The sequence below is a fragment of the Trachypithecus francoisi genome, unplaced genomic scaffold (genome assembly GCF_009764315.1).
Source record: "Trachypithecus francoisi isolate TF-2019V2 unplaced genomic scaffold, Tfra_2.0 Lachesis_group8, whole genome shotgun sequence".
Taxonomy (NCBI): Eukaryota; Metazoa; Chordata; class Mammalia; order Primates; family Cercopithecidae; genus Trachypithecus; species Trachypithecus francoisi.
The window spans coordinates 42,459,026-42,485,580 of record NW_022681473.1 but is presented as its reverse complement, the minus strand read 5'-3'; the positions used below and the strand labels follow the sequence as shown (position 1 = coordinate 42,485,580).

At 37.3% G+C, this 26,555-nt stretch overlaps 1 long non-coding RNA gene across 1 annotated transcript in view; it reads right to left on the bottom strand.

Annotated features, from left to right (window-relative positions):
* The window catches only part of LOC117080978, a 52,775-nt gene extending 32,177 nt beyond the window's left edge, over positions 1 to 20,598 (bottom strand). The window contains exons 1-2 of the long non-coding RNA XR_004436033.1: positions 20,494 to 20,598; positions 6,743 to 6,879 (exon numbers count right to left, since the gene is read on the bottom strand). This is a non-coding gene — a long non-coding RNA (uncharacterized LOC117080978). The remainder of the gene's footprint in view (positions 1 to 6,742; positions 6,880 to 20,493) is intronic.
* Positions 20,599 to 26,555: the final 5,957 nt, after the last annotated feature.

Genomic DNA, 26,555 nt, shown 5'->3' with positions numbered 1-26,555 from the left:
CATGTTGACATTGAAGTACAGATGTTTGATGATGAATTCATTCCTCTTTGTATAACAGCAACTACATGATAAACCAGGGAAAAAATGGCAGCGTCTTTTATATCTTCATTTGTTTGAAACATATCAAAATATTTCATTTTCCTTATTCGATGTCAAATAACCCAATAATGACAAAATCTAAACTTACATTTTCGAGGGATTTTTAAAGTGTATTAAATTTGTAAAGGTAAAGCAATACTTTAAAGTAAACACACAGTTTTAAATATATCAGTTATGGAGGCAACTGAGATGTCAATAGTTTAGTAGTTTTTCTCTCCGAAAATAGAGAATATTCAGAAGCAGATCCCAGAAAGTTTCATTTTAACCTCAGTTGGAACCAGGGAGAGGAACTGAGGTTGCTTAATAGCAGATCATGATACAGTGGACACTGACATTCTTCCAGGCATTAAGTCATTTGTACTTTCTCTTTGACAAATTTAAAATCTCAGAAGTTAATTGTGGGAACTAGTCCTGATTCACCAAGATCAACTAGCAGTTGCAGGAATATTTTCTTTCAAAAGCTTGAAAATGAATCAAGTTTACTTGTTAAGATGTCCAGCAAATAGTAAGATAAACATAGTAATATACTCAGTTTTAAATATATAAGTTTATATCAATAATATATTTAAAATAGCATACTTTAAGGCTGCTAATGAATATGTGAAACAAAACGAAAAATGTTAGTTTGCAAGAGAAACTGATTTTATTTAATGACATTTTACTTCAGTAAAATCTTGGTTAAGCAGAATAATTGAAAAAAGAAATATCTGAGTAAGCAAAGCTTTGATTTGGCTACAAAATAAAGTACATTTTTCTTGCACTTGTAGCCTGATTGTTGAGAATTTTAAGAAATGATACTCCTTGTTTAAATTCAGTTGGCCTTTAATGGGCACATAACACATGCTGGGCATTACAGTGGGAGGCTGAAAAGAATACCATAAATAAGTAATTCCCCTGGCTCTCAAGGAATTCTTAGACTCAATGAATAGAGTACATTGAACACAAGTGAATTTTATATATGTATTTCTAGAATCCTTCAGACTTAAATTCAGTTTCAGAAAAAAAAAAAAAAAAAGCTCATTTTGAGTTTCGATTTCCATTGCCTTAGCCTGTAGATGGAAGTGGAGAAGAGCAGAGGAAGGATCACTGGCCTTAGAAGAAGTCTTGAGGATGAAACGAAATAATGTATGTGAATGCTCTTGGCATAATATATGCTACTTTGCTAATATCAACAACATTAATATTTATTTATTTATTTATTGTATCAGTCACACGGCAGACATTATTATGTTGACTGTCTCCCCGATAAGAGCTTGCAGATGGGAAGGAAGTTGGATGTCACAGACTTTTTCTTGATTAATCAACCAAACATGTATTGTGTATCTATCAGAGTAAGACGGAACTACATAGGTTGAGTCATACAAACCAGGTTACTCTGCGAACACGTAGGAAGGACATCAAAACCAAATGTTGGGTGCCAGAAACTGATTCCTTAAGGAAATCAATATCTGAAGAATGAGGTGAACATACCATGTGAATGTGGGTACGTTTTTAGACAGTTGTTTGCAATTTAGAGCAGTTGTTTCTATGAAACAAATGAAGGGATTGTTGGTTTCAGAAACTCAGACATCAGTTAAATTTTGAAGTTAGACCAAAAAAGCCTGTAATTATTTATAAGCTGAAATAGAATCCTTCTTTTGTATAAAATTTTGTCACAAACTATTGGAATGAGCTTACCTAGTATGCATTCTATATAATATAATTATTGAGAAATGGAATCTTAGCACCTGTCTGCCAGTGTTAAGTGGCAACTAAGGAGCATTTAATTCATCAAAAATGTACTGAGTTTCTATTAAATTGATAGAACTGTCAGAGGATGAGGGAATACAAAAGAGATTTCAAAGTTGTCTCTTTTCCAGGAACTCACAATCTGCTGGGAAAGACATAGATACATACGCACATAACTAAACAATTAGGTTTAAAATAGAATATGTACAAGTGTTACACAGGTGAATAAAGTATGGAGCATTTAGTTTTACAATATGTTAAGGATTTAGAAGCAATAATAAACTATGAAGATAAATGGTGATAGTTTAATACTGTCTCTAATTCTCCATTTGGCTCTGGATATTTAAAATCACTTAAGCAGAATTGTTTGTATGCCTGGATGTCAGAATATTGATTGTCTCTTTCCCCTTCCCATTTGTCTTACAATAATTTTTTACCATCAAATCTTTTCTGCCTATGTTCTTGGATTTTTATAGCCCAACAAAAGGGTGTATATTACTCAGCATTCTGTCAGAATCGCCTAATTTAGGATCTTCAAATTTGAGACGTGGATCCTAGCTGAAGGGTTAGAGAGCATTTAAGGTGTTCTGTGCTTTGGATGTCATGACAAATATATGACTTCAGCAAGAATAACAAAAACTTTGATTTCTGCTAAACCTTTCAAAGAAGAGATGCTTTGAATGAATCTGTTAAAATCTCAGTTAAAACTCTGACTCTTGTGTATGTTTCAATTGGTTCTTATCCCATTCTCTCTTTGGTTCACACTTCACCAGCCACACTGGCTTTCCTTCTGTCCCTCAAAAAGCTGATTGTTATTTCTTTACTCCTTAGCTTCTTTATCCTGACTGTCTCCAACTCCTCCAGATCTTTGGCCAGTTAGCTACTTCTCATCATTTAGGTTTCAGTCCAAACGTCACCTTTTAGAGAGATCTTGCCTGACCATCTAGCCTTTTGTGTCATTTGTTTTTAGGAACAGGTAAAAGAAAATGTGGTTCAAGTTTATGTTAACAGCAGGAAATATGAGATCCTACAAGAGGAGATCCTGAGGTCAGATGAGTTTCAGGTGATTGACTTAGTACCCTAACAAGTTCGTTCCTTTTTTTTTTTTTTTGAGACGGAGTCTGGCTCTGTCGCCCAGGCTGGAGTGCAGTGGCCGGATCTCAGCTCACTGCAAGCTCCACCTCCCGGGTTCCCGCCATTCTCCTGCCTCGGCCTCCGGAGTAGCTGGCACTACAGGCGCCCGTCACCGCGCCCAGCTAGTTTTTTGTATTTTTTAGTAGAGACGGGGTTTCACCATGTTAGCCAGGATGGTCTCGATCTCCTGACCTCGTGATCCGCCCGTCTCGGCTTCCCAAAGTGCTGGGATTACAGGCTTGAGCCACCGCGCCCGGCAGTTCGTTCCTTTTTTAACTCCAGCTTCCATATCATTATATTCCTTCTACAGCTGGTTCCCCCTTCATGATGGTAAAAATGGTTTCAGGAAAATTCTGGGCCACAAGGCTCCTTGTTAATACCATAAAACTATTAATTTGTTATGGTTCTTCCATAAAAAAAATTTTTTTTTAAGTTTATCTGATGCCTGCAGTAAACTGGTTTTACATTTTTTTTACTGGAACTGAGTCACATGATTATGCTTGAACCAATCATTGATAAAGTAGATGGGAATAATTTATAAATATGAGATATGAGTCATCACCATTTGAACTGAAATCCTTCTCCAAATCATGCATTGCTGTTATTCATCAAGAGATGATGAAGTAAGTGCTGGAGATTCAACCAAAATGTCTGCATTTCCCTCAAATATAATCTTATTGTCTTTTTGAGTTTTTACACTCACAATTTTAAGTTATATATTTATGTGTGTTGTTTTATATATATATATATATGTAATTGTCTGCCTTGCTATCATAATAAAAACAACATAAGAGGATAATTTTTGTCTTATTTAATGATGCATTTTTACTTAGAAAAATAAAATGGTTGGTGCTCAATAAAATTGTTGAATTAGGGGATGAGCAGAAAACATCACATCATCACTTTCTTGGTCTCTAATAGTCTCCTGACTTCATGAGGATGAGAAACTTCATGACGATGAGAAATTATTATTAACTGACTTTTCCTTCTTATTTCCTAGAGTCTCTTAAATTCCTAGGAGGCCCCAGTTACTGGTTGAGCATTCCTAAACAACAGTAGTTTTATCAGTCTTGGACACTTTTGAAGTAGACTTTGAAGGATATATAAAATGATAAGTAAGTCAGTTTTTAAAAAAATAGAAGCACAAGAAAAGATGAAAAGGAAATACAAATTGTAGGAAGACATGATGAAATTGCATGAGTTGTGCAAAGAAATGAAACTAGTCTGGTGTGACTAAACCTGGGGGCTGTAGAGTGACTGGGGCAATAAGGCTGGGAGGGAAGCAGTAAAGCTGACCTACAGATAGTCTTTCTCAGTTATGTCTGTGGTTCTGATTGGCTTTAATTATCTGGTCACTGATTTATTGACCTCAGCACATTTATAATTTGTTTTATATTAAGTTACCCTAAAAACCTCTTATTTCTTTATACTTGATATCTCAGGTATAGTTTACCTTTTGACTACTTTGTGAACTCATTGATAACACTGAATAGTTTTACTGTGTGTTAGAATAAAACATAACTGACCTGGAAATAAGCTAAGCTTTAAGAAAGGATCTTGAGTGACTTTGAAAAAACAAACAAACAAACAAAAAAACACTTATCCTCAGTGCACATGGGAAACACACAGTCATATTGGCAAGATAATATTGAATAAATGAAAGAGAGAATGACTCAGAAAACCTGTCTCTTTGCTTTTTGTTTTGTTTTGTTTGTTTCTTGTTGTCGTTTTTTAATCAGGCTTCCCCTTTACTTATGTGATCATAGAAGAGTGTCGCTGAATCCTTTCTAAGTTTGATTTCCTCATTGGTCAAGTGAGGATAATAAAGCTAATGACAATTGTTGAGAAATATAAGTCAAATCAGGAAGACCCTTGGGAAATGAAAATGCTACAGAAATGTATATAATGGGGCTGGACATTATTCTGAAATCAGAATAATAGAAGCAAAGATGAGCAGAAGAAAAGGTTAAGATTGTAAGTTTGGCACCCAAATGGGAAAACCTAACTCACATTTTTTTGCCTATCTTGAAGATTTCAAGCTGCACATACACTCTTAAAAAACAAGTTTCACATTTCACTGTAAGAAATGGAGATAATCAGCTGAGTAAATAGTTATAAAGCTCCAAGCCCAATGACTTATACAGTTTCAAGATTCTGTGTTAAGTAAATATTTCTGAGTTGGAATGGACCTCTTTGTAAGCAGAGATTATGGAGATTTACAACCTATTTCAGATTCTTGTCTTTCTCTTCCCATCATCACTTCAGAGGGAATAAATAAATTATCTTACCTTAATATAAGAAAAAAAGTCACTGCGTCAGGGCCCAGGAAGCTGTCCACTAATTACTTTTGTAACCTTGTATTTACTCATGGATCGAGTTTTTCTTTATAAAATGAAGGAACTATATGAGATAAACCCTGAGAATCTTCTGTTCACTAAAATTTCACAGTCCTTAAGCATCCAGAGGAAATAGTGAATTTGAATCCCAGGTAACTTTCCCTGATCACTCAGCTGAGTCCCTTATATATGTAGTAGTGGGGGGAATATCTGTTAGCTTCCACACACATTTCTACAGAATTTTTTTATTCAGGTTTTAGCTGACTTACCTCAGGGAGTCATTTTGCTGGCTAATTTAGGTCATGTCCTGTTATCCAGCTGGGTGATAATAATAACAGCTACCACCTATATCATACTACATGCTGGGCATTATTTTAAGAACGTTAATACATTAACTGATTCAATCTTCATAACAGCTTTATGACAGGCATTATTGTGATGCTTATTTTATAGATGAGTGAACTAAAGCAAAGTGTGGTTATGTAATTTGTCTAAGTTACACTACTATTAAGTGCCAGAGTAGCACTTCAAATCTAGACGTTTTATAACCCCACATATGTGTGCTAAAGTAATAAACTACACTCAGTATGGAGGGTAGAAGAAAAGATGGCAAAAAGAGGTCTACAACTAGAAGGAACAGAGCCAGGCTCCCAGATCATTATGTCAGGTATACAAGGACAGGTAAGTGATTTAAACACGTGTGGGCAAGTGACCAGAAGTCTGAGTTCTATCCCATAGGTCAGTTTACTCTTGGAACTTTGTCTTTGGGATTGCCTGCCAAAAATGTGACTTTAAATATAAAACCAACAAAATGAAATCATTTCTTGGAGAACGTTTCTGTGGTTCCCTGTGGCTTGCCAAGTTAAGAATATCTGTCTTACATTTTCAAGCACATGTGTTGTAGTAATTCTATGGGGTAACGAGTTGGCTTCCATTAACGATATTTTATTTTTACAGGGGCTGGGCCTGGAGAAACATTATGTGGCAGGCAGTGAAATGTCTTGCTTTTTCAGATTGCTTTAACTAATCATCTCAGGTGGATTTTCTAGGAACTCTGATTTTTAACCATTTGACTGCTATGGATTTCAGTGGGCTGGGACTGAGGCTTTGAATGTAATACCATGGAACATAGTGGTAAGGAATGGAGAAATTCAGGGTTTGGTGGAAATAATAAGAGTAGAGTGGAACAAATGTGGTACTTTCATTTCGAACTGAAAACTTGAATGTAATTTAAGTGCATTCCTTGGATTCAATAGAAAATAATTCAACATGTGACAAGAGCTAACAAATGGAGGCAGATGTAATTTATCAAAGCTAGCATGTCTCTCATTCCAGTTTATCACATGGAGGATGCTGCTAGTTATCTACCCAATATCTATCCTCTCCTTCTTTCTTATTGGCAGAGGCCCAATTTTACTACTTAAATATTTTATTCCCCATACTACCTTACAAAAAAAGAGTTGGATCTGTGACACATGTTTGACCAAAGAGATCTATTTGGAAGTTGACTGGGATTTCCTGGAAAGCAGCTTCTTCTCGATCCTCCTAACTGGTGAGTGGGACATCAACAGCTGTCTTATAACTGTGAGCAAGAAACATTAGTTATGGTTAGTCACACAGAAAGATGGAGGGATCTAGATTCTGGATTCATTGTGAAGTTGCTGTAGCTACATGTAACTACTCAGGCACAGAATTTTTTGTTTTCTAAAATGTGTGTGTGTGTGTGTGTACATATATATATTTGTATGTGTACACAGTTACCTAATTCTGAGCCTGTTAGAAATACTCTCACTGTGTTTTTTCCTCCTACCTACACCCTTCTCATGGCCTCAACTTAGGAGCTGACAGGCTTCCACCTAGTTGTGCCTGTGCCAAGGGATCAGGAGGGTCATTCCTTCCACTGGAACTGCCATTCTTGATTATGGTGAATCTTTCTTGGTGTTCTCAGAGAAAGAAAAGGAATGTAACCTGAGATATGATCACTTGCAACAATCTGTTTAATTTCAACATAATAAAGATATTAGGGTAAAAAATGAGAGAGAGAGAGAGAGAGAATTCTACTTGAGAGGGCAAGAGAACATGAAAGAGCTTGGTGCCTGATCCTTGTCCCATATTGGGATACAGAAAATACCATGGATCTTCTGATGGAAAGAAAGCTGTATAAGGCTGATGGCAACCTTCAGCATTCTGGAAATGGAATACAGCTCCATTCCCCATTGGGTAAAATGTCTCTGAGGCTAAATACCAGTAGGCTGTGAGATCTCTGGTCAGTAAATGCTCTTAGGGAATTTTGAAAGAACTTTGAAAGGAGAGTTCAAGAGGTACTAGAGTTGAATGTATGTAATTCACACAGTTCATCTGATGTTACCAAGAAGAGAGAAGCTAGAAGCTGAAGACCTTCATGTTGAGGATGGCATATTAGAAGCTGAAGAACTGCATGTTGAGGGTGGCATATTAGAAAGGTCTTTGATGGCATTGTTACACTTAAACCAAGTTATCTTGGGCTTCTTTTTGCAAGAGTCAAATAAACCTTTTACTTGTTCAAGCCACTGTTGGCTGGGTTTCCTATCATCTGGGCTGAATTCATTTCATACTAATACACTTCCTCTTCTCTCTCAATACACCCACTTGGTGAGTGCTCAATAGATGGTTGGTATGTCAGGGAAAGATAACTGGGTGAAAGACATACTTTGTGATAGAGGAGTTTGACCAATTGTCTAAGCCTCTATAATCTCTGCTTTGTATTTATGTTTGTTAGTTTGTTTTGTCCAAAAAGTTTTAGGATGATTATATTTGGATGTGTTCTATAAACGTCAGTTTCTTTATCAGTTTGAGGTGGGTTGTGATCTTCTAAGGAAATGGGGGCATTTTGATTTTCTAAAGACAGTTCAAAGAAGGTAGGATGAAAGGCAGAGAAAAAGGAAGGTGAAACAAGGATAGAAATAGTAAGCAATTGTTGCACAAAAGATATGCCTATCATGCTGTTATGGTTTGAATGATTGGTCCCTCCCAAAGTCATGTTAAAATTTAATTTCCATTGTACAGACTTAAGAGATAACTAGACCATGGAGAATTATTGAGGGTTGAGTGCCTTCGTAAAAGGGCTCTCAGGTGTAGGCTCTCTCTCCCTCTCTCTCTCCATTTTGCCCTACCACCTTCCAACATAGGATAGCACACCAAGAAACCATGTGTCAGATACCAGCACCTTGATATTGAACTTCACAGACTCCAGAACTGTGAGCCGAAACATTTCTTTATATCGTAAATTACTGAGTTTGTGGTATCCTGTTATAGCAACACACAAAACAGACTAAGACACATGGTTCAAGTCATCATGTCATTTTATTTATTTATTTAAACAGTTCTTGAGGCATATTTTCTTAAAACTGTCACGCAAAATTAGAAATCTGATACCCAAAATGGGTAAAATACCTTACCAGTAAGTGTCAGAACCAGATTTCATATACAGATTTTCTGATTCTAAGCATTCACATTTCCTGTGACCTTTGCTCCAGGAAGAGACATTATCTTTAGTATACCAGACAGTTATCAAAGCTACCCTTTGCTCTGGGAGTTGGGGGTATTATATCTACATCTACCAAGGCCATTTGCTATACAAGCAGCCTTGAAAATACAATGGGGAATAATGGCAGCCAGTGCCTTTGTTTGCAAACAGTATAAAAATGAGAAAGATCCATGGATAACAATGTTCCCAAAGCATTTACTTTTTGAATTCTCCTTTTCTGATTCTTCCAGAGTCTTCTCTCTCACACAGTTCTCACCACAGTTCCACCTTTGTTCTCCTTAATTTATAGGTGCCTGGGGGTTTTCATCATCTTATTTCTTCTTATCATCAGAGAAAAGTTTTTAAAACTCATTTTAGGCATATATATATTTACAATGTACTCCAAAGAGTTTTCATATGATCTTTCCAACCAACTAATATAGTTTGGATGTTTGTTCCCTCCAAATCTTATGTTGAAATGTGATCCCCAGTGCTGGAGGTGGGACCTGGTGGAAGGTATTTGGCTCATGTCATAAGGGCAGATCCCTCATGAATGTTTTGGCGCTGTCCTCATGGTAGTGAGTGAGTTCTCACTCTGAGTTCATGCAAGATCTGTTTAAGAGTCTGAGACCTCAATTCTCTCTCTGTCTCTCTTGCTACCTTTCTTGCTATGTGATACATGGCTCCCCTTCACCTTCTGCTATAATTATAAGTTCCCTGAGGTCCTCTCCAGAAGCTGAGCCGATGCGGGTGCCATGCTTCCTGTGCAGCCTGCCGAACTGTGACTCCAAATATACCTTTTTTCTTTGTAAATTACCCAGTCTCAGGTATTCCTTTACAGCAACATAAGTGGACTAACACAGCAACATAATCTTAAGCATTCATTAGCTCATTTATTTATTCAGCGTTTATTGTGTAATTACTACAGGTTGTGCATTGCAAATCTAAAAATCCAAAGTCTGAAATGCTCCAAAATCCAAAACCTTTTGAGCACATGATGGTTAAAGAAAATGTTTACTGGAATATTTTGGGTTTGGGATGCTCAACCAGTAAGTATAATATAAACATTCCAAAACTGAAAAAAAAATTGAAATCTGAAACCCTTATGGTCTCAAACACTTTGGATAAGGGATACTCAGTCTCTATATAGAAAGTACTAAGTGCTTTCCTTTGAGAGAGGGAAAGTCTTAATAAGTAAATAAATGAGCACTTCAGATACTGATGAGTCTGAGGAAGTAAAAAGTATTAATTGCACTGTGGGTGAAATTTGGTGCTTCTACATTTATGGTCAAGAAAGACCTCATTAAAAAAAAATGAAGTTTTACCTAAAAACTCAAAGGATAAGAGAATCATCATAAAAGAACCTGAAAAATAATATTTCATAAAAAAGTGAGAACGTGTCTCTTTAAGTGAAAACACCCTGAAAAATAAGTCTTAAATCTAAAGTTTATACTAAGTGAAACTGCTAAAGTTATACACCAAATCAGTTAAATCTTGGAAATTTCAGACTGGACTTGGAATATTTACATTTTACTTACTGGTTGAAAATCCCAAATCCCAAATGCTATGATGAGCATTTCCTTTATTGTCGTATCAATGCTCAAAAAGTTTTGGCTTTTGAAGCATTTCAGATTTGGGGTTTTCAGAATTGGAATGCTCAGCCTAGAAAGGTTAACCGACTACGCAGTCACTGCTGTAAGAACTATGTGTGTTTCTGAGTATTTATTTACTTAATCTCATTGAAAATAAGTTTACAAATTCTATGTCACTAACTTTGAACTTGATTCAATGCATAAAAATGTAAGCATTGTATACTTTTTTGAGGCTTTCTTTATTAATAGTTTAAAAATTTGAAGAAAATTGCTGAATGGTTTGCAAAAACTCTGATAAACTACAAAAAAAAATAGTGCAACTTTACAGGGCAGAACAAATAACCTATTAGACAAAATAAAACTCTACAAAGATAATAACTGGAAAATAAAACAAGAGAAAGCAGGTTATAAGCAAAAGTTCTAGATATTAGCAATCTTTAGTCAACATGGAAGCATTTAGTGTAGGAAATATGTGTTTCAATTGTGGTTTCTATAAGACTAAATATTGGAAGTAAACTATTGCATGAATAACTGCTAAGTTATATTAAGAACATGTATTTTACCTCTAGGGACAGTTATTTCATAATCTATTGTGTCAGTGTTAATTTTATGTGTTAATTTGACTGGAACCATGGGTACTCAATATTGGGTTAAGTATTTCTCTGGGTGTCTCTGTGAGAGTGTTTCTGGATGAGAATAACATTTGAATCAGTAGACTGAGTAAAGCAGATTGCTCTCCCCAAAGTAGATGGGCTTTGCTCAATCCACTGAAGGTCTGTATAGAACAAAACTGAGTGTTGTTTCTCATTGTCTGTTGAAAATATCTATACATGTGGTATAAAACAGTATTCGATATGAAATCTTATATTGTTTGTAATTTTAATCTGATCATTTGTTTCAGAAAGAAGAAGGAAATAGATTATTGACATTACTGACACATTCTCAAGTGTTATCAAAGTTGTATTTACAAACACCTATGTATCCCTTCTTAGTGACTCATGAACACAGAAATTCCTCTGAGAACTGATGAAAGCTATGAACACTCAAACAACCTACACATGTTTTCTTGCAGTTTCAGTGCTTCACAGTCACCCTGTAAGTAGTTCAAATATCTCAGTTTAAGAACTCCCACTCATTCCTCAGAATAAGTCTTAGAAATAAGTATTTGTATGCCCTTCTATCATTAAAAAAAATAAAAAGATTAATGAAGTAAAATAATTACTTGCCCAAGTTCACATAGCTAATGAGAAGCAATACTGAAACTAAATTCAGATCCACCTGAATCTGAGTTTGGTCAATTTTAATCATATCATACTTCAAATCTAGTTTTTCAGTTTTTGTTTTTATCACTTAATATCTGATTTTTTAAACTTGCAATTCAAGGAAATTAGGAAAAGATCTGCTTCTTACTGTTGTCCTATGGCAATTATAATTTGAACTTTGACCCCTGTACTATCAAAATGGAATGATTAAAAATGCCTATCTGCTAGAAGATTTTGACATTTGAAAAGAGTGCCTCATTAGCTGACACAGAAAGAGATTCCTACTGCATGCCTTATATCGATTTCACAAACTGGGCACTGGTGTTATGGTCTGATATAGCTATACGGTAAGAAGGTTTATGGTAAGTTAATTAAGTTCAGGGTTTGGCCTAAGACATAAACTGCCTCTAGATGCAAAAGTGTATCCAAATTGTATGAAATTGTAAGTAGCACAATACAAATCTAAAAGCTCAATGAAACTCTCAGAATACAGATGGAAATAATTTTCGGCTTGGGAAATGGGGCCAGGTCCAAAGGGATTGTGAAGACTTTTGGGCTTTGAGAAAGCATCATAGTGGCATTAACCTTTCCACAGTTACTTGAAATTCTCTAATTGAAATATGAATGTGAAAGACCATCTCATGGTCTATGATTTTTCCTTTAAGGGAAAATGTCTGGGACGAAAATTTATAAATGAATGTAATTGTCAACATGTAATTTATTAAGAAAACAAATTTACATCTTACCTATATTATGATGTCTAGTGTGTCCTTGGTCATTAATGAGAGCTGTATATTGCATTTGACTTCTAATTTGCCACCAGAGAAGAGTAATGCTTAAAAATATGTTTATTTAACATTTTGAAAGAAATTCACTGTCTAGTGTTGAATCAAAACAAAACAGTGCTAAAAAGAAAGATGCCATATAATGAATGCTTCCATAAGAGAAAGTCACCACTGACTGTGTAATTTCTCTTGAGACCAAGGGCTCATGATCAATAGCTCATTTCAAAGTTGTTTTTTAAAAAAATGACCAGAAATACTTGGAAAATAAGCAGGTCATTTTCAGAAAGGAATGTGGCATATGGAGAAGGAGAATGAGAAAGTGCAAGGATTATGAACACCTACACTATTTCATTCCTTAAATGTTTCTTTTTCCTCACAGCTTTCCAAAGATACACACACACACACACACACACACACACACACACACACATATATATATATATATATATATATATTTTTTGAGACACAGTTTCATTCTTATTGCCCAGGCTGCAGTGCAATGGCACGATCTCGGCTCACCACAACCTCTGCCTCCTGGGTTCAAGCAATTCTTCTGCCTCAGCCTCCCAAGTAACTGGAATTACAGGCATGCACCACTGCACCTGGCTAATTTTGTATTTTTAGTAGAGATGGGGTTTCTCCACGTTGGTCAGGCTGGTCTCGAACTCCCTACCTCAGGTGATATGCCCACCTCGGCCTCCCAAAGTGCTGGGATTACAGGCATGAGCCACCATGCCCGGCTTAAGGTATAATTTATAACATAAAATTCACTCATTTTTAAATATACAATTCAATGACTTTTAGGACATTTATAGAGTTGAGCAGCCATTACCACAATCTGATATTAAAACATTTATATCCCTCCCAAAAGTTGCTTTGTGCACTTTTGTGATTAATTCCTAGTACCACAACTAGCTTCAGGCAAATATTGATCTATTTTTTGTCTCTATAGATTTGTCTTTTCTGGATATTTCATGTAAATGTAATCATACAATACATAGGTTTTTGTGAGGGGCTGCTTTAACTCACCATGGCTTGGAGATTCTTCCATGTTGTAGCATAGACCGGTAGTTTTTTATGGCTATTATTCCATTGAATAGATAGACCACATTTTGTGTATGTATTCACCAGTTCACAGACATTAAAATTATTTCAAGTTTACAGCCACTAAGAGTAATGTTGTTGTGACATTCACATACATGTCTTTATATGTGTAAAATATATGTGTAAACATCTATTTCATTTCCTTTTGGTAAACAAGTAGGGGTGGAATTTCTGGATTGTATTTGTAATGGACTAAATTGTGTTCTGCCAAAATTTATATGTGACTATATTTGGAGATAGCATCTTAAAAGAGTTAATTAAGGTGACACAGGTCATAAGAGTATGACCAGTCATACCAGTATGACTGGTATCTTTATACAAAGAGGAAGAGACATTAGGAAGGCTTGTGCACAGAAGAAAGTCCATGTGAGAACACAATGAGAAGCCCAATGTCTACAGTCAAAAAGGCATCAAGAGAAGCCAAAACTGTCAACACCTCGATCTTGGATTTTCAACCTCAATTACTGTGAGAAAATTAATTTCCATTATTTAAGTCTCTTAGTCTGTAGTATTGTGTTATGACGGCTGTAGGAAACTAATTCAGTAAGTTTATGATTAACTTTTTAAGAAACCGCTAAACTTTTCCAAACTGGCTGTACCAGTTTTACATTTCTGCCAATATGTGGGAGTTCCATTTTCTACACATTCTCACCATTAATAATACTGTCTGTTTTTTTTTATTATAGATATTCTAGTGAATGTGAAATGGTATGACTTTGTAGCTTTAATTTGCATTTCCTAATTATGTGGATCATCTCTCATTCTTTCTTTGCCTACCCACATGCATGCACCAAGGAAAAACCATGTGAGGACATAGTGAAATGCAACCAACTGCAAGCCAGGAAGAAAGCCTTCATCAAAAACCGAATTGATCAGAACTTTGATCTTGGCCTTCCAGCCTTCAGAACCATGGGAAAATAAATTTCTGTTGCTTAAGCAGGCTAAAGTGTTTTGCTGTGGTAGTTCAAGCTGACAAATATATAGACTAATAGAAGATAGCTAAAATTTGACTCCACACCTGCATGTGGAATAGGCTCAGAGTTTCGGTTGCTAATTTGAGACTTTTTCACACCCCAAGACCCAATCAGCGTCAAGTTTCCTTGCTTTTATATGGACTGATTGTTTTTAGTCTCACTTACATGAAGGAGGCTGCTCTAATGCTCTTCTAGCTTTACTCAGGGCCCCAAGTTTCAGCTTTAAACCACTGTTCTTCTATCCCTAAGAAACATACCCTAAGTACTAGATTATAGGGTTTTCTCCTCCTTAGGATGTTACAGGGTTAATAAAATTGCTTACCTTTTTCTTTTGAGTTCTCTCTCTCTTTTTTTTTTTCCTAAAATTTGGGATTTTTACTAAGTCTCCTGAGTACACCTATTCATTTGTGTGCATTTGTTGTTGCTATTGTTAACTTCTACTATTCTGTGTTTTTGAGGGGGTGAGGAGTCTATGTTGGATATGTCATTCATGTTACCAAAATTGGAAGTCTCTTCTTACATATTTGTGAATACACATTTTGTGCAAAATTATCAATAAGTGCAATGCACCTTCTCTGAATCATTATTGAAAACTCAATGTCTAATGCTATTACAATCAGCTTGTTTATTTCATTGAATTCAAAACCTGTAATAATTTCCATGAACTGAACATTTATGTTCCCCTAAAATTCATATGTTGAAATCTTCATTCCCACTGTGATGTGGTGTTGGAGACGGAGCCTTTGGAAGGTAATTAGGACATCCCAGCGAAGCTCTCATAATCAAATTATACCCTCATAAGAAGAGATGGGGGGGGGGACTTCCTTTCTTTGTGTCGGTGTCTCTCTCTTTTTCTCTCTTTCTCTTCCTCTCCTCCTGCTATGTGAGGACTCAGCAAGAAGGCCACATGCAAACTAGGAAGAGGGCCACTGAGATTTATTAGAACCTAACCATTTTGGCACCCTGATCTTAGACTTCCAAGCCTCCAGAACTGTAAGAAATTAATTAATATTTTTAAGTCACCTATTCTATGATATTCTGCTATCACTACCCAAACTAAGACAGAAATTATTACCAAGAAATAGGGTGCCACTATAACAAATACATAAAATTGTGGAAACAGTTTTGGAACTGGGTAATGGGTAGATGCTGGAAGAGATTGAGGTGCATGCTAGAAAAAGCAGATATTGGGATGAAGGGAATATTAAAGATGAATCTGTTAAGCACGCAGAAAGAAAGGAAAATAACTAGAGAAAGTGCCCATCTTGAAGAATACACAAATAATCACGTACAGAAGTTTGGTAGAAATATGGATGATAAAGGCCATTCTAGAGAGGTCTTAGATGCAAATGAGAAACATATTATTGGACAAAGAACAAAAGGTGTTCTTTGTCATAAAGTTTCAAAGAACTCCGCTGAAATGTGTTTGTATTCTAGTGTTTTGTGGAGAGCAGAACCTGTGAGTGATAGAATTGGATATTTAGCTAGAGAGATTTCTAAGCAAAGTGTTGAAGGAGCATCTTGGTTCCTCCTGACTCCTTATAGTGAAATGAGAGGAGAGGGAAATGAATTGAAGATGAGATTGTTAAGCACAAAGGAACCAGAACTTAAAGATGTTGAAAATTCTCAGCCTGTCTATGTTGAAAAAATGAGCAGGTACGTTCATAAGAGAACACCAAGGGGGTAACTGACCAACGTTTTGGTAAGTTGATAAATGATGGTATGAACTATGAACCTAATCAGCCATCTCAACAGAAACCAGAAATAGAGATGGGGTTATACAGCAAAGATACAGCCAATTTGAATTAAAAGGGACAGACAGAGTGGAATCACAGTCAATTTGAATTAAAAGGGAGAAAGAGTGGAATAAATGGAAATAAAGGAAGATTTTCAGATTTCTTAGCTTCTACAGGACAGAATGATAAAGCTGTTCAGCTGTAAATTTGTAGTATTCTTGAAAAAAAATAAAAGAAGAAGAAGAAAAAGAATCGCCCAAAGGCAATTCAGAGAGCATCAGGTTTTGACAGAGCAGAGCTTCCAACAGAACCCATGGCGGCAGGGATTTCTGAAACTTCAGGGGTATGATCCTTTCCCGGTGGGGAATTAAGATAGCAATTTACCATCTAGAGTTGTATTATTGAGGAACTCCTCTGTCTTTTTTTTTATTATTATTATACTTTAAGTTCTAGTGTACATGTGCATAACGTGCAGGTTTGTTACATATGTATGCTTGTGCCATGTTGGTGTGCTGCACCCATCAACTCATCAGCACCCATCAATTCGTCATTTATATCAGGTATAACTCTCAATGCAATCCCTCCCCCTCCCCCCTCCCCCCTCCCCGTGATAGGCCCTGGTGTGTGATGTTCCCCTTCCCGAGTCCAAGTGATCTCATTGTTCAGTTCCCACATATGAGTGAGAACATGCGGTGTTTGGTTTTCTCTTCTTGTGATAGTTTGCTAAGAATGATGGTTTCCAGCTGCATCCATGTCCCTACAAACGATGCAAACTCATCCTTTTTTATGGCTGCATAGTATTCCATGGTGTATATGTGCCACATTTTCTTAATCCAGTCTGTCACAGATGGACATTTGGGTTGATTCCAAGTCTTTGCTATTGTGAATAGTGCCACAATAAACATACGTGTGCATGTGTCTTTAGAGCAGCATGATTTATAATCCTTTGGGTATATACCCAGTAGTGGGATGGCTGGGTCATATGGTACATCTGGTTCTAGATCCTTGAGGAATTGCCATACTGTTTTCCATAATGGTTGAACTAGTTTACAATCCCACCAACAGTGTAAAAGTGTTTCTATTTCTCCACATCCTCTCCAGCACCTGTTGTTTCCTGACTTTTTAATGATTGCCATTCTAACTGGTGTGAGATGGTATCTCATTGTGGTTTTGATTTGCAATTCTCTGATGGCCAGTGGTGATGAGCATTTTTTCATGTGTCTGTTGGCTGTATGAATGTCTTCTTTTGAGAAATGTCTGTTCATATCCTTTGCCCACTTTTTGATGGGGTTTTTGTTTTTTTCTTGTAAATTTGTTTGAGTTCTTTGTAGGTTCTGGATATCAGCCCTTTGTCAGATGAGTAGATTGCAAAAATGTTCTCCCATTCTGTAGGTTGCCTGTTCACTCTGATGGTAGTTTCTTTTGCTGTGCAGAAGCTCTTTAGTTTAATTAGATCCCATTTGTCAATTTTGGCTTTTGCTGCTGCTTCAGCAAAGTCTCAGGATACAAAATTAACGTGCAAAAATCACAAGCATTCTTATACACCAGTAACAGACAGAGAGCCAAATCATGAATGAACTTCCATTCACAATTGCTTCAAAGAGAATAAAATACCTAGGAATCCAGCTTACAAGGGATGTAAAGGACCTCTTCAAGGAGAACTACAAACCACTGCTCAGTGAAATCAAAGAGGACACAAACAAATGGAAGAACATACCATGCTCATGGATAGGAAGAATCAATATCGTGAAAATGGCCATACTGCCCAAGTTTATTTATAGATTCAATGCCATCCCCATCAAGCTACCAATGACTTTCTTCACAGAATTGGAAAAAACGGCTTTAAAGTTCATATGGAACCAAAAAAGAGCCCGCATTGTCAAGACAATCCTAAGTCAAAAGGACAAAGCTGGAGGCATCACGCTACCTGACTTCAAACTATACTACAAGGCTACAGTAACCAAAACAGCATGGTACTGGTACCAAAACAGAGATATAGACCAATGGAACAGAACAGAGTCCTCAGAAATAATACCACACATCTACAGCCATCTGATCTTTGACAAACCTGAGAGAAACAAGAAATGGGGAAAGGATTCCCTATTTAATAAATGGTGCTGGGAAAATTGGCTAGCCATAAGTAGAAAGCTGAAACTGGATCCTTTCCTTACTCCTTATATGAAAATTAATTCAAGATGGATTAGAGACTTAAATGTTAGACCTAATACCATAAAAACCCTAGAAGAAAACCTAGGTAGTACCATTCAGGACATAGGCATGGGCAAGGACTTCATGTCTAAAACACCAAAGGAACTCCTCTTTCTAAAGAAGCAAAAGCAAAGCAAAACTCCCTTTGAGAAGAAGCAGAATTTTTCTAAACTAATGAAGAACTTTTAAAATTAGATTTATATCAGCTCAAAGAATGTAGCAGAAGTAATTGTTCCTTTATGGAAATCATTCTTTTATTGATGTCTTCTTAGGCAATTTTTTCTGCTTCAACTGAATTGCAGTCAGTTATTCCCTGGTCTCTGAGCAGTGCTAATAGGTAGGGAAAAACTGAAGAATGGATATACGGAGGAAACTCAACTCATAAATATGCCAACTGAATATAAGCAGTATTAATTACAGGCACTTGTGGATGACAGAATATTAAAATTCCAAGCTGCTGGAGTTTTAACCTACACTCACTCTCGCATTAAAATATTTCACCATGTACTTTGGCAAGATCTGTATCACCTTACTCTGAAGGTATCTAGAGTTGGAATACCAGACTTGAGAGTCTGACTCTCAACCCTCTCGTATATTGTGTTCTGTTGGGAGGTTGCCATTTCTAACACAGTCTGCTGACCAAATGGCAAGAGATCGTTAACTGATATTTTCTTAAGCTTTTATGTTCTCCTGGAAGTGGTCATTATAGATTTATATTATACTGCACTTATGTTTATAATGCGTATAGAATGAATGATTTATTTCACCTAAGTCAAACTTTAGGTGGGTAGTCCTCATTGTATAAGAATTCTTGAGGATGACATAATTCAGAGGGTAGAGGAAGTAGAAATAACATGAGCTTGATTAATAGAATGAAAACATCAGGTTCCTCACCTGTAGAATTGAGATACTGTCTCCCTCACAGGATTGTCATCAGAATTAAAAAATAGAATAAATGTATTGAGCATTGAACCCAGTCCCAAGAGCTCAATAAATGTTAATTTTCTCCTCAGCTTTTCTAAAATTTTGAATTAATTCACAGAATTTTACAACCATAAAGCTGAAAAGAACTTTGGACATCTTTGTAACACTTATTACTGGTGTGGAAATAGGGTAGGAGATATTGAGTTGGTGATGTTCATTTAGAAGATGGCTTAAAGCCCCACTTCTGATTCCTTCCTAATACTCAGCTAAAGCCTGATGGTTTTCTGCTTTTGTTCTTGTTGCTTAGTAAAAGGGTAAGTCTGTACTACCTCGGTGATATCAGCGAATTATCTTTTTCTGTAGGATTTTAAAATCTGTAATTTGCTGTTCATGATATTTGTTTGCCTTGTCATTGTTTCCAGCCACTTGTCTGTACTTTTCCCATCTCTGTACTGTCCTTGTCATGCTGCTTGGTACTTCAAAGATAAACCTCTAACCCTCACCTCACCCCAGGTACAAAGGAAGTGCAGAAGTTAAACCTCTCCCCAACGTACAGGCATTAAAAGACCTTCCGTACTAAGAACACAAACAAAACCTTAGACTTTAACTGATAGATAAGGTAAGAAAACAACAACAGAAAACAAAAAACCAACACCAAAAAACAAGCAAAAAAAGGGAGAGAAGACTCCACAAAAGGTTAGACTTTCCAGACTTTAAGGGAGAAACAGTCTTTCATTTTCTAGGAGGACACGAGTGAGCTTTTTATCTAACCGAAGTTCAGGAAACCAAATAGCTGGAAAATGAAGATCATTAATAATTTCTCATTTTAAGAGGTGTGATTATAAAATTAAAGAATGAGTCATTCTACTGTTTAGTCTATGAAAGTAGGAACTGGTTTTTCTTTTGTTTCTTTTTCTCCTCCCCTCCCCAAAAGAACACACGGATGATTTAAGCAGCCTTCGATTACAACATACCTAAAATAATGAAGCAATTGAGGAGGGAAAAAAAATCAGCTGAAGGTGTAAACCCCCTCCAGGCTGGATGACTGTGGTATATTTCATCTTCGCATTCTAAATCAATGCTAAGCAAAGCACAGAAATGTTTACCTTTGTCTGATCTCTAATTCCCTAAATTTATGTGGAATCATGCACAGATGCGCTGGAAACCAGCCTGGAAAAGCCTGGCATTTTAATTGATCCCAGAGCTTCTTGCCTCACGGCTCCTGCTGTGATGAAGTCTGCTACTTGTTCCAAAGATTCTCCGCCTGGTTGCCTAGCCACGGCAGCTGGCCAATCAAGGTGTCCGTATGCAGCGAAGGAAGTAACCAATCAATTTTTTAATTTCCTTCTGTAAACGGGAGTGAATCAGGGTGGATTTGAAATCTCATTAGTCAAAAGTAAGATGTATAGTGTGCGTTTTAACATATGTATTAGTTGAATACATTTGGCATTGAGTCATAAATTCTGATGAATATTCGAAAGCCCATTTCAGACAAGTTTGAACCTTGGACTTTGAATTACTAACTTTTAAAAAATGTTTTATATTCTTACTAGTGCACTCCATGTATAAAATTTAAATAGACTTCTCCCCCTCCTAATTTAATACCCGCCTCCTTGAAAACCAGTTTCTTATTAAAATTTCCTTTTAAAGACAATTTTATTCTGTCAATTTGTCTGGCTTTATCCTCTTTCATGACCAATACTCTGGCGTAAGGCCCAGATTTCTTCCCATTTGGATTCTGAAACAGCCCCCTGATCCTAGTTCCTCCAATCCCTTCTAGAAGCCATAATCGATTGTTATATAGTTTCTCCAATCTATTCTATAAGGCATCATCAATTGTCATTACTTCAGTCCTCTTCTGGAAAACTTCTACTCAAATGCAGGCAGTCATGGGTTGAAGTAAGCATTTACTGATTGACATATTTCAGTAAATTGTCTGGTATCTCTGAGCCTCAGTTTCCTCATCTGTAAATATGGAAGTAATTAGGTCAAAGGAGATAATGTCTATAAAGTACTTAATCAGGCTCATCTTATATGTATATGTATATGTATAAGATGTATCTTCTATTATTTCTTACTGTTATTCCATTATTTCTTACTTTTATTTGTATATATATATATGTATCTTCTAATATTTGTATCTTCTGTTATTTCTTACTATTATTTAATGTCTCCTTTTTGTTGATCTTTTTATTATATCTTTGAGATTTTTCATAATCTTGCCTTGATTCCATCCATCTGTTCATTCTGATTTCTAATAATCCTTCCCATATCTCATTTCTCATCACCATGTCTTCATCACTCTGATCAGATAGCCTCTTCACAGAGCCTCAAATTCATCATGTTATACTGGTGTCATACTTTAACTTCTACTGATCCTTCAACCAATATTCAAACTCAAGTATCACTTTCTAGTGGAAGATTACTTCATTATATGCTTTCACAAAATCATGTTAATTTACGTCCATAGATTTTTCTCAATTTGTAATTATACGTTGCTAGTACAGCTATTTAATTAATTAATGTTACCTCCCTGACAATGCAGGGAGAACTGTGAGAACAGGAACAGTATGAGTTTTTGTTTTTTACTCTATTCCTAGAGCCTATTATGTAAGTATGGCATGAATATTTGTTGACAGAATATTGTCAAATTCTTATCTACTGAAAAGGGCTCTCATCTTGCCCCTTTTCCAGATCTGAAAAATGTTATCTTTTGAAACTCTACATTAATTCCATTGGAGGGAATCAATATTTAAATAAACATTTACTGAACACATTCTGTGTGCCCTATATTATAATGGGTAATATAGATGAATTATTTTCCTAAACTTTATTGAGAAATACTGGATAAATAGATAAAAATAAAATTTACTTAAAGCAAGTGCTTAACTCTGTGTGTGTGTGCATGTGTGTGTGTGCACGTGTCTGTGTGTTGGTGGAGTAGGAATGAAGCAGTGTGGTTGGTCCAGTAGAATGGAACAGGGGACTAAGAAATCTGGTCTTTGATACTTGATCCTGAACAAACTTGGGTAAATCACTTCTCCTTTCTAGACCTCTGTTTCCTTGTCTGTAACCTGAGCAGATTGAATCAGTAATTCTTTAAGATGTCTTCAAACTTCGTGGGTTGAAATAAAACATGTGCCGGGCGCGGTGGCTCAAGCCTGTAATCCCAGCACTTTGGGAGGCCAAGACGGGCGGATCACGAGGTCAGGAGATCGAGACCATCCTGGCTAGCACGGTGAAACCCCGTCTCTACTAAAAATACAAAAACTAGCCGGGCGAGGTGGCGGGCGCCTGTAGTCCCAGCTACTCGGGAGGCTGAGGCCGGAGAATGGCATAAACCCGGGAGGTGGAGCTTGCAGTGAGCTGAAATCTGGCCACTGCACTCCAGTCCGGGCGACAGAGCGAGACTCCGCCTCAAAAAAAAAAAAAAAAAAGAAATAAAACATGTTACAGAATTAACATATCAGTGAGATTTTATTTTTAAAAAATCCTTTTAGTTCAGGTTTATATGAATAAATAAATGTATTTAGTAATATAATTAGAATATTATATTGTGCTTTTCTCTAGGATACAACAACATAAACATTTCTAGTGGTTCTACAGTGGACTTTATAGCCATCATTTTTTGCACTTTTAAAATTTATACAATAAGTACAGTATTGAACAAAGACTGTGTGACAGGCCCAATGTGAGGGACTGGAGGTAAAATGAAGAATGAAAGAGGTGTGGTCTTGGTCCTTATAGAGCTTACCATTAGTGCAGGGTGCATCCATTGTACTTACCATTTTATACTTACTTTTTTTCTGTAGTTGAGATCTTATACATTTCAATATATAATTATTTACATGTGTTTCTTATTCTTGGTTGTTATTTATGTGCAAGTATTCTATTCTCATCAAAATTATAAAGTTTTGGAGGTTGCATTATGTGTGTGGGAGTGATTCTAAATCACAAAATTTCATGCCAGTTTTAGTTTTAAAATACTGTTTTGTTACTATGAAAGTACATGAAATTGTCAATGTATAGCAATATTTATTTGGAAATTGTTGTTGCTTTACGTACAGTAAATGACTAACACACATTTGCCATGCATTTGCCATGATTATTTTATCTAATCCTCACAACTGTCTATGTGATACTGTTATCATTCCCATTTTATGAATGGAGAAACTGAGACCAAGAGTTGTTAAAACAGTGGCCCAAAATATTCTTCAATGTATATATGGGATTTCAAGTCAGGCTCTCTGACTACTAAAGGCATGCCTTTTCCATGTTACACATTTTCATATACTCAGGTTTCCTTCACATCACTGAGAAAAATACAATTGCTCTTGTAACATCATAAATCTTAATAAATTTTTATTGAATCATATTTTCAGTAAAATCATGAAATTCATTTTGGAGCCATATAAATCGTTGTTTCTGTGTTGTTTTCTGTTTTCTAATAAAACCTACTAGCCTTATTTTCTTTTTTTTGAGACAAGGTCTGATTCTGTCATCCAGGTTGGAGTGCAGTGGCAAGACCACAGCTCATGCAGCCTCAACCTCCCAGGCTCAAGCAATCCTCTTACCTCAGGCTCCCTTGTAGCTGAGAATACCGGTGTGCACCACCATGCATGGCTAATTTCCTTCCTTCCCTTCCCCTTCCTTCCTTCCTTCCTTCCTTCCTTCTTTCCTTCCTTCCTGTCTCTCTCTCTCTTTTTCTCTCTCACTGCAGCCTCCACCTTATGCGTTCAAGCAATCTTTCCGATTGCTCAGCCTCTCGAGTAGCTGCACAAGCATGCACCACCACACCTGACTAATTTTATTATTATTATTATTTAAGGGAGATGGGGGTCTCCCTATGTCACTCAGGCTGTCTTCAACTCCTGGGTTCAAGCGATCCTCCCGCGTTGGCCTCTTAAAGTGTTAGGCTTACAGGCTTGAGACACCACACGGGGCATTGATATGCCCTATTAGATTCAATGGAATTGTCTAGGGGAGAGAAAACAGTGAGAACAGAAAGAAAAAAAAAAAATCTGGAGCTATTTTATGCCAACTTGTGAATTTACATTATTTTAAGTATTTGGAGATTTTTCTAAAGACATCTATTTTCTTTTTTCTTTTCTCTCTTTTTTTTTTTTTTTTGAGACCGAGTCTCGCTCTGTTGCCCAGACTGGAGTGCAGTGGCCGGATCTCAGCTCACTGCAAGCTCCGCCTCCCAGGTTCACGCCATTCTCCTGCCTCAGCCTCCCGAGTAGCTGGGACTACAGGCGCCCGCCACCTCGCCCGGCTAGTTTTTTGTATTTTTTAGTAGAGATGGGGTTTCACCGTGCTAGCCAGGATGGTCTTGATCTCCTGACCTCGTGATCCGCCCGTCTTGGCCTCCCAAAGTGCTGGGATTACAGGCTTGAGCCACCGCGCCCGGCAGGACATCTATTTTCAAAGCACCAAATTTTGTACTTTGGTTGCACGATATTATATGGTCTTCAGAACAACCCTATGAAGTAGGTGCTATAATCATTCCCTTTTTAGGGGTAAGGAAATTAAGGCTTTGCAAGATTAAGACACTTGCCTAAATATTTACTGTGGGTTAAAATACCAACTTGCCTTTACCCACATCATAGTAAATGTAAGACAACTTACTTGCTCCTTTCTCCTCTCATTTTCTTTTCTTCTTTCCTTACTGAATTTGCAGTCTACCAAAACATGAGACTTACTGATGCTCTATTATTATTCCTTGCTGCAAGGAATAATAGTAATAATGATAACATTTAACACTTAATAGTAACTTAACATTTAATAGCAATTATTAGTAATAGCAATAAACATTTATTAGTTTTTAGCAATAGTAACAAACATTTGGTAGTAACTTAACATTTAATAGTAATAATGATGACATTTAACACCTAATGTGGCGGAGCAAGATGGCCGAATAGGAACACCTCCAGTCTCCAACTCTCAGCGCGAGCGACACAGAAGACCGGTGATTTCTGCATTTTCAACTGAGGTACTGGGGTCATCTCACTAGGGAGTGCCGGACAATCGGTGCTGGTCAGCTGCTGCAGCCTGACCAGCGAGAGCTGAAGCAGGGCGAGGCATCGCCTCACCTGGAAGCGCAAGGGGGAAGGAAATCCCTTTTCCTAGCCAGGGGAACTGAGACACACAACACCTGGAAAATCGGATAACTCCCACCCCAATACTGCGCTTTAAGGAAACAGGCACACACCGAGAATATATCCCACACCTGGCCGGGAGGGTCCCACGCCCACGGAGCCTCCCTCACTGCTAACACAGCAGTCTGCTGCGATCTATCCGCAAGGCAGCAGCGAGGCTGGGGGAGGGGTGCCTGCCATTGCTGAGGCTTAAGTAAGTAAACAAAGTCGCTGGGAAGCTCGAACTGGGTGGAGCTCACAGCAGCTCAAGGAAGCCTGCCTGTCTCTGTAGACTCTACCTCTGGGGACAGCGCACAGCTGAAGCCCAATAGGGGAAGCAGCAGGGGCCGGTGCAGACGCGAACGACTCTGTCTGACAGCTTTGGGGAGAGCCGTGGACCTCCCAATGCAGAGGTTGAGATCTGAGAATGGACAGACGGCCTGCTCAGGTGGGTCCCTGACCCCTGAGTAGCCTCACTGGGAGACATCCCCCACTAGGGGCAGTCTGACACCCCACACTTCACAGGGTGGAGTACACCCCTGAGAGGAAGCTTCCAAAGGAAGAATCAGACAGGTACACTCGCTGTTCAGCAATATTCTATCTTCGGCAACCTCTGCTGCTGATACCCAGGCAAACAGGGTCTGGAGTGGACCTCAAGCAATCTCCAACAGACCAACAGACAGCCCTTCTGACTGTCAGATGGAAAGTTATCAAACAGGAAGGACACCTATACCAAAACCCCATCAGTACGTCACCATTATCAAAGACCAGAGACAGATAAAACCACAAAGATGGGGAAGAAGCAGGGCAGAAAAGCTGGAAATTCAAAAAATAAGAGCGCATCTCCCCCTGCAAAGGAGCGCAGCTCATTGCCAGCAACGGATCAAAGCTGGTCAGAGAATGACTTTGACGAGATGAGAGAAGTAGGCTTCAGTCCATCAAACTTCTCAGAGCTAAAGGAGGAATTACGTACCCAGCACAAAGAAACTAAAAATCTTGAAAAAAGAGTGGAAGAATTGACAGCTAGACTA